The sequence below is a fragment of the Aquarana catesbeiana genome, linkage group LG13, assembly GCF_042186555.1.
Source record: "Aquarana catesbeiana isolate 2022-GZ linkage group LG13, ASM4218655v1, whole genome shotgun sequence".
NCBI lineage: Eukaryota > Metazoa > Chordata > Amphibia > Anura > Ranidae > Aquarana > Aquarana catesbeiana.
In genome coordinates, this window is record NC_133336.1 from 235,468,066 (window position 1) to 235,477,887 (window position 9,822).

At 42.6% G+C, this 9,822-nt stretch overlaps 1 protein-coding gene across 1 annotated transcript in view; it reads right to left on the reverse strand.

Annotated features, from left to right (window-relative positions):
* The window catches only part of VANGL2 (VANGL planar cell polarity protein 2), a 124,056-nt gene extending 114,530 nt beyond the window's left edge, over positions 1 to 9,526 (reverse strand). Inside the window, exon 1 of the mRNA XM_073609529.1 lies at positions 9,114 to 9,526. The gene's annotated coding sequence lies outside the window, so the exon portion shown is untranslated. The remainder of the gene's footprint in view (positions 1 to 9,113) is intronic.
* Positions 9,527 to 9,822: the final 296 nt, after the last annotated feature.

The window sequence follows — 9,822 nt, forward strand, 5'->3', positions numbered from 1 at the left end:
GCCTCAGACATCAACCCGATTTTCTTGACAGCCTTATGTCTACTAGTAGTTCTAGGCTTGCTATAGAGAAAAGACAACGTGTCTGGTATACATGTATGCACAATGTTTTTTCTAAGGTTGTACTTGTATAACCTCACAAATTATCCAGCAGTATGGATTATTTTCCCCAAGCCGTACCACGATTAAAATTTACGTCAAGCACCTTGAATCTTCATTGTCATAAGAGGGAAAAAAATAATAAAATAAAAAATAAAAAAAAAGCCTTCTACAATTGCCTGACAGCTTGTACATAGACGAAGGCTAAAATAGGATATGTGATAGCTAAATAACACCATACAGCAAGCAGAAAGGGGATACTGTTAAAAAAGAAAGCCAACACGTCATTCTCACATGTCTCTAATTCGCTCCCGGCTCTTAAGAAAAATAGGTGAGGCATTCTACCGGTAGGATTATCTATTACTTAGGCCAGGAGTCTCCAAACTACGGCCTGTGGGCAAAAATGCAGCCCACTGCAAGATTTCATCCAGCCCTCTGGTGTAAGAGGGACCCCGATTTAAAGGGGACTCCTAAGGAGGGACCCCGATTGGCTCAAGGTTTACTTGGCATTTCTTTGCTTTACTGAAGTTTAGTCTCTTTTTTTTTTAATAAAACACACCACACACACACACACACACACACACACACACAAAAACCCTCTACGAAAATTGTATTACTTTATTGAAATTTGATTTGTTCCCTTTATAAAAGCAATTGGAATATTTATAAGATATACAATTTGGACCTTGTACCAAGGAGTTTGGAGACCCCCGGCTTAGGCCATAGACAGCCCACCAAGAGCAATGGGCACATACTCATCCATCATCTTCTGAGAGCCACCTAAAGCATCCATCACTGAAGAGGAATCTTTTCAAAAGGAAAGGTTACATAGGTTCACGGCTAAGCACTTTTCGAAGTCTAAGCTTACTGCCTAAAGCTTGGATAGCCAAAAGAGTTGCAAAGGAGTTTGGGGAATGAGAAAGTGGCTGACATCAGGAGACCGCTCAGGAAGATCTGCCGACTACTTGCCTCTGCTTGGTACCTTGGGATCTTTTGGCAGAGGTCACGTGACTAATGGTCTTCTTGGACAACTTTTCAAGGTTGCACCTACAAACTCTTGTCTGTTTTTGGTAAATAAAAGTTTGATAAAAAAAAAAAATAAATAAATAATAATATTGTCTGACATCAGAGGGCTCTGTATTACGCTTGGTGGTCACTCAGCTTGAGAATTTGAATGTTGGCTATAAGTATCACACACACAGCTTGTTATTGCTTCCAATGAACCCAGCGAGTTGGGATCTTGAGGGAAGTTTGAGTCATGGTAAACCCCTGGTTACTACCAAATACATTCAAATCAGTCTTCCTTGCAACCGGTTTCAGAAATTCCATCCTCCTGGAATTGGCTTAGGAGTCCACATAGAGCTAAAGGTCAAATAATATAAAAGTAGAGCATCTTCATTCCTTATAAAAATGTGAATCCAGCATGCAGTCATGTGATTAGTTTCGGGGCATGGACTCTGCCAGAGATCCCAAGGGTCCAAATCCAGGCAGAGGCAAGCAGTCAGCGGATCTTCCTGAGCGATCTAATGTCAGCCACTTCTCACCCTTATTCCCCAAACTCCTCTGCAACTGTTTTGGCTTTAAGCGGCAAACTCAGACTTCCAAACGGTCCACCAGTTGTCTATGTACAATAGTAGCACATTCACCAAAAGATGAATTTTTGAGCATCTGTTAAGAGGAATTTTCCGTCACCCTATAGTATATGGATGGAAAAAAAAAAAAAAAAAAACCAACACCATAAACATGTGCGAAGGGTAAATAGTAAAACTTAATGGGAGTGTTATGCGGCAACCACCACAAGCTGCCATGCTGACCAGCATAAGTATAGACATAACAGACCGGGCACCTGCTATGGGGCCCAGAAGAGTTCAGTTCCATAGACCTAAATGCAGATAGCAATAACATTTCTAGACAAAAAATGATTGTGTACATTGTCTGGGGACCTCCATAGAGCCGCCATGAAAGCAATTAGTATTCTGTATCAGTAGATGAATCACCTTTGAGATGGAGATTAGAGAGGCAGGGGGCCCTGTTCATGGTTTTGCTATGGGGCTCCATCACACATAATTATGGTGCTCGACACAGAATGGCTATGATACTTTGGCACCCAACAGTGATGCCAGAGCTCCAAAAGTTTCTTAACATGCCTAACAGTCAAGATCAGTGGTGGCCAACGTAAGAGACATGGGGGAGCCTCAACTGCAGCACCTGACGGCCAGAGCTGGCAGTCGAGTTACAGGAGATGGTCAGGGGGGCGGCAGTCGGGCTATAGGGGTGGTTGGAGACTCAAGATATGCTTCAGAGCTCAACCAGAGACTAGGAATATGTTACAGGAGACTGCTAGAAGTCACTACCATTCTTTTACAAGTCAATGCCCCCCACTACTGACCACTGGGGTCCAAGGACTGGCTGTCACTACCAAAAGGTGGAAGGTAGGGGTACCAGGGTTGTAGATTATCTGCTCCCAGGACAGGTTCAGTTCACAGTTATTCATCATATCCAAAAGAATAACCAACAATATTTTTGATACTTCTTGACCACCTTCCAAGGTTGGACCTACTCGTCCGTAAATGGATAACAAAATTCACAAAAGAATTTGTCTGACATCAGAGGGTTCGGTATTACTCATGGTGGCCACTCAGCTTGAGAATTTGAATATTGGCTACAGGTATCACACACAGTTTTTAATTGCATACCAACATTCGCCTAGGCCTTATTTTTGCAATGGTTAAAGCCTAACAGTCTAGTGTGTATTACCTCACAATAAGTTGAATTTCCACACTGCTGTTATACATTCCAGCCTGGGACATTTCTGCAGCATCAGGCCAGTAGGAGGGGCCTGTTCCCTGCATTTGTACGCATGACGCTGATTTTTCACAATCCAACTAAACCACTACAAAATCTGCATGCTGGAAAAATTTTAGAACAGAAAATTTTCATTTCAGGTGGGAAAATAAAAAAAATAAAAATTATGTATAAATATATACCGGTATATATTTTATTTAAACAATTGTCTTTAGTGGATGGGCAACGGTCGGCGAATCTTTCTATGGCCCCAGCTGGCTTGCCAATGCCACCATTATTATATTTAAAAAATAAAATAAAATATATATATATATATATATATATATATATATAATTTTTCATATTATTATGACCATTATATTAAAAAAAAATATCTATATATAATATTAAGATTGTTTTGTTAAGATATATATAATCTTAATCTTAACAAAACAATCTTAATATTATATATAGATTTTTTTTTTTTAATATAATGGTCATAATAATATGAAAAATTAGGTTTTTATATAATAAATAATAATAATAATTATTACATTGGCAATAGCAAGTCAAGCAAGCCTGCTGGGGCCATAGCAAGACTTGCTGACTGTTGTGCATCCACTAAACACAAATTAAATCATTGGCTCAGCAGGCACCCCTCCTCGCAAGAGACGTGTCTATAGGAAAAGATAGGATTGGCTAATCGGTGTGAGGGTGGGGTTGGGTGCATAGGACCCTCAGGTTCCATTAGGAACCCATTTATATTTCCGTATTGTGGTAATGCCCTTAACGTTTATGGCACCCTAATGCACCCCAACATCATGCATTGTAGGGTGCATTGGCAGTCCATTCATTTTGAATGGGCTGCTGTAACATAATGCAGGTAACTTGGCCCTAAGCTTTATTGCACAGGGCCCCATCTTTTTTTTGGGGGGGGGGTGTAACTAAAGGTTGCCATACATACAAGAATCCAATTGTACAATCTCTCCTTCAGACTTACCAAATGGGCTTACCTAAATAATCCATCTAACCTGAACCCAACAATGTAGGTTCTTAAGCTGGCCAAACACCCAACAGATTCCTCCATCCACGCTAAACGTTGCCGATGGACGAATCGCCAGCTGTGGCTGTTGTATTCCAAAACAGCCAGCCGACTGTCAGAATACCTAAACAGTGATAGTTCGCATGTACTATTTGGCCAGAAATTTTCCGCCCAGCTTCCTTGATTTTCCAATTGAAGGATGTCAGGTGCAAGAGCGCCTACGGGCAACCCAATGACTGATTTTTCGAATGAACCGGCCCAAGTTTGCTCAGGTGTATGGCCAAATTTACTCTACATAATTGTTGGGAAATCTAAAAAAAAGCAGGAGATTGTACAATCATGTTGTCACATGCAGGGCCGGGACAAGGGGTGGGCAGGAGGGAAAGGTGCCCTGGGCGCAGCAGGGAACGAACGCAGGGAATTACCTCCTTTCTATGACATGCATTAGCAGTAGGTGCAGTTCTGCATCCTTGCCCCGGGCGCTGGATGAACCTGTTCCAGTACTGCTCACATGTATGGTTGGCTAAAGTTGTCACCTTTCTTCTCAAAAAAAAAAAAAAAAAAAAAAAAAAAAAAAAGAGAAGGGGGGGAAGAAGGAGGACACACAACACACTAAAACAAAAACCAAAACCACCACACACAACACCAGTACCATTATTACTGGCCAGGAGGTGAACATACAGTTTATGCTCCCATCTACGTCAGGTATTTAAGACGACGCGTCTATGCACACCTCCATAATATATATATATATATACACACGTTTGAAGACAGGGGGAAAAAAAAAAAAATACAACACATGTGGGTTGGGATGTGGTGTTTTTTTTTTTTTTTAATAGACCACCACACCCCAACCCACGTGTTGTATTTTTTTTTTCCCCCTTGTCTTCAAAACTTATATTAAAAAAAAAAAAAAAAAAATAATTAATACATTTTTAATAAAAATGTTGTTTTTTTTTTTTTTTTTTTTTTTTAAATAAAAAAAGGGGGAAGAACCAAATCACCAAATCCGGCATGGCATCCGTTGACCACAACAACATTCCCCCCCGCAAAGATGGATTTTGTAGCAGTTCTATAACGAGTGGTCTGTTTTTAAAAACAAATATTTTGTATCTTTCTCATGTATAATTTTTACGTTAGTGGATTCCAGACGTTTTTATCTGGCGGTTGATACAGATCGCAGCGGACGCATCGATATCTCGCCAGCGCCCGAAAAGCTAATAATTAAAACTTCATTTTCCATTTCCCAGGCTCTCCCAAACACCCATTTATCATCGCAGGCCACTCGGCTGAAATAAACACGACAAGAAGGTCGGGAATTTTCTAAAAAGAAAAATCACCCCGAGCAAACAATCCGCACTCCACGGCGTCTAGCAACCCAAAACAAACGATCATTTGATGGAGGGGGATTAGGGATTGACTGCAAATCTGACTGGAGACGGTGCCTTTTCCCTCAGCCGCGGCCCAGGAATCCAACTCCCCCGTCCGACCAGCGGCTCAGGAAAGGCCGCGGATTCACAAGGCCTCCGGGGGGGGGGGGGGGGGGGAGATGGATTAAAAGGCATCTGTTGTTTCCTTGTGAGCATAGCCATGAATCTTATCTGGTCCCCTCCTTCCATTTGCAGATCAGGGTTTCCAATATTACTAATAATGAAAAATAAACTAATAATTTATATAACGCCGTCAACCCCTGTGGCGCAGTACAAAATAAGTATTACAAACCAGGCCTGTATAATACATCTATTACAGATACATACATGGTGTATAAACATCACGTTTCTGCTCACTGTAGGATTTTGATTGGCCCCTTGTAGAAAAATTGGTGACGGTGACATCGATCGTCCAATCACAGGACGGCCCTTTATTACACGGTTGCTAGTAAAGAGCAGCTTAATTGGTCGATCAAAAATCTGAATGCGTAGGGTCAGCTTAGGCCAGTGACGGCGAGCCTTGGCACCCCAGATGTTTTGGAACTACATTTCCCATGATGCTCCTGCACTCTGCAGTGTAGTTGAGCATCATGGGAAATGTAGTTCCAAAACATCTGGGGTGCCAAGGTTGGCCATCACTGGCTTAGGTTCTCAGGGTCATCTGTACAGAAATTAGCCAACTGCCGTTCACCAATTTTTGTACAGATGACCCTGAGAGCCTAAGCCAATGATGGCGAACCTTGGCACCCCAGATGTTTTGGAACTACGTTTCCCATGATGCTCAACTACACTGCAGAGTGCAGGAGCATCATGGGAAATGTAGTTCCAAAACATCTGGGGTGCCAAGGCATCACTGGCCTAAGCTGACCCTACGCATTCAGATTTTTAATCGACCAATTAAGCCGCTCTTTACTAGCAACCGTGTAATAAAAAGCTGTCCTGTGATTGGATTGGACGATCAATGTCACCGTCGCCAATTTTTCTACAAGGGGCCAATCAAAATCCTACAGCGAGTTCCAAAACATCTGGGGTGCCAAGGCTCGCCATCACTGGCTTAGGCTCTCAGGGTCATCTGTACAAAAAAGTAGTTGGCCAAATAAGTTTGATGACTCTCACAAGGTGGCCCATATAGTTGCTAGTTAACATCAGCCTAGTTCAGTGATGGTGAATCATGGCACCCCAGATGTTTTGGAAACTACATTTCCCATGATGCTCCTGCACTCTACAGTGTAGCTGAGCTTCATGGGAAATGTAGTTTCAAAACATCTGGGGTGCCAAGGTTCTCCATCACTGGTCTAGTTGGTCGGCCAAAATCTAAGCGTGTAGGGTAAGCTTAGGTTTTTCGGGGTCATTTGTACAAAAAAAAAAATAAATATATATATATATATTGGTCAATGTGCTGTTGGTGGGCCAATCCAATCATTTAGATGAATCTTACTGGGCAGCCCTTTTATTATGCGGTCGCCACTAAAGAGAGGCTTAATTGGTCGATCAAAGTGCGTAGGGTCAGCTTAGGCTCTCGGAGTCATTTGTACAAAAAAAATTGCCGAATGTGACGGCAGTTGACCAATGAAATTATTTTCATTCATCTGACAGGGCTGCCCTCGAAGTTATTGGTTAACAGCAACCTAATTGGTAGCTTAAAACCTTGGCGTGTAGGGTTGGTTTAGGTCCTTGGGGTCATTTTGTAAAAAAAATTAATTAGTTGGCAACTTGTACAAAAATTGGCAAATGTGATGTCGGTTGGCCAATCCAATAATCTGGATGAAACTAACAGGACATCCCTTTTACTACGCGGTAGCCGACAAATCGCAGCTTAATTGGTCCATCAAAATCTGAGTGCGTAGGTTCAGCTTAAGCTAGCGGGGTCATTTGTACCAAAAATTGGCGATTTGTACAAAATTTGTGATGGCCGTTGGCTGAACGAAGAATTTAGATGACTCTAGTAGGGTGGCCCCTTTTAGTTGCTGGTAAAAAAGCAGCCTAGTTGGTCGATCAACATCTTATGGTTAGCTTAGGTTCTTGGAGTCACGCATACGAAAAAATTGGCCAATCAAAAAAATTTTGGTAAATTTAGACAGATGGCCCTTTTGTTACACAGTTGGTGATAAAAAGCAGCCTAGTTGGTCAGTCAATATCTTATGTATCGTCGGCTTAGGTTCTTGGTGGTCATTTGGTACCAAAAATTGTCGATTTGTACAAACACTGGTGAATGTGATGGCTATAGGCCATTTATACTTTAGAGGAATCTAGTGGGATGGCAATTTTACAAAAACTGGCCAATGTGACGGCCGTTGGCTGAACAAATAATTTGGTAAAATGCTGCCTAGGTGATCAATCAACATCTTACGTTTGGCTTAGGTTCTCGGAGCCACTCATACAAAAAAATTGCCAAAAGGGACATTGGTTGGCCAATCAAAAAATTTAGGTAAATCTTGACAGATGGCTGCTTTATTTGGCAGTTGGTGGTAAAAAGTGGCCTAGTTGATCAATCAACATCTTACCGTCACGTTAGGCTCTCGGAGTCAGTCATACAAAAATTGGCACATGCGACATTGGTTGGCCAATTGGGAAAAAAAAAAACACATGAAATTGGATGGCAAAGCAAAAAAATTTTGGTAAAGCTTGACAGATGGCCCCCTTGATTGCGCAGTTGGCAGTAAAAAACGGCCTAGTTGGTTGATATCTTACGGTTGGCTTAGGTTCTCGGAGTCACTCAGGTGATGGTAAAAAGTGGCCTTGTTGGTCGATCGATATGTTTGTAGGGTTGACTTTGACTCCGGAAGCCTTTCATACAAAAATTGGTTGGCCAACCAACAAAAATTTAGGTAAATCTAGACCGACGGCCCTTTTATTACGCAACTGGCAGTAAGAAGTGGTCTAAGTGGTCGATTGATATCTTAACTCGTATGGTCGGCTTAGGCTCTTGGAATCGTTTTTACAAAAACTGTCAAATGTGACATCAGTTGGCCAATCGAAAAAAAAAAAATTTAGGTAAATCTAGACAGATGGCCCATTTATTACACAGGTGGTGGCCTAAATGTTCAATCAAAACCTTATCCTGTACAGTTGACTAATCAAATAATATACACGAATCTAGCAGGGACCTCAAATCACACCATTGGTGGCAAAAAGCGACTTAGCTGGTCGATCGAAATCTTAGCGCATATAGTCAGTTTAGGCTCTTCTGTACAAAAATTGGTGAAAGCGACAACAGTTGGCCAATCCAATAATTTAGAAGGATCTAGACAGATGGACCCCTTTTTTGCACAATAAAAGAGGCTTAATTGGTCAATCAAAATCTTATAGTGTATAGTCGGCTCTCGGGTTAACAGATCAGAGATGCGTTTGCACGGGACAGTAGACCCCCTAAATTAAAAGGGGGATCTAAAAAATCTAAAAAAATAAATAAATCACAGTGGGTCATTCTGGCACAGTCACAACCCCCCAGTTTGTAGCGCCGATCGGCCATGTGTGCTAAGGAACTACAGCCATGCCTGGATTGAGCAGATCTTCCAAGATCTCACCAGATCACCACTCCTGACCGCTGGGGGCTGGACAGATCTTCCCCCAGATGAGTCAGATCAGTTACAATGTATCAGCTCAGCTTTACAATGTACTAGCTCAGTGTTACAATGTACTAGCTCAGTGTTACAATGTATCACTCCAGAACCCCTCCCCCAACCCACCCCCCTTTTTCTGATTTCCAGACCCCCCAACAAGTGCCAGAAACATGAAATAGCAGATTTGATGGAGCTTACCTCGCCAGCCGCTCAGCAAAGTCCCAGTGAGCAGATCCCAGATCCCTGGATCCCTTCCTGGTGGGGGAGGAAATCAGATGTGGGGCTGTTTTTTTTAGGAAGGCAGGAGGAGGGTAGGGACTCCCTTTTGTATCAGGAAGCTTTTGTTTCCCAGCATTGCATTAAAAAATCCACATTTTGCAGAGGAGGGGGGGGGGGGGAGGCAGTTTCCAGTCCTGGCTGGGCGGAGAGGGGACAGAATCCCACAGGCCAGATGGGAAAAAAAAAAGAAAAATCAAAAACATTCAAAAAAGGCAAATCAAAAACATTCATAAATTCCCAGGTCTGAGGCTTGGCCGGGTGTTCCTGGTCTGGATGTGTGCTCTCTGTCTCCTGGCTCTTACAATGCAGTTTGAACACCTCTATAGCTCTTCCAAGGACAGCCCAGCCCCCCTCCTCCTCCTCCTCCCCCCCCCCTTCACTCTTCGCCATCCCTCCTCCTCCTCCCTCACCATTGTCTACACTGGGCTCCTCTATCCCATTTCCTTCTAATGTGTCGCTCTTTCAAACCCACAGCAGACCTTTAGGGCTTTCGCCTGATCTTATTTGGGATATTATCGCCAAGACGCAAGCGGTTTGATGGCCCGGTGGGAATAAAATCGGATCGAAGGGCGTCCTGTAGACGATTGTACGAAAAAGTACGCTTCAACCTATAACGTGGCGTGGAGAC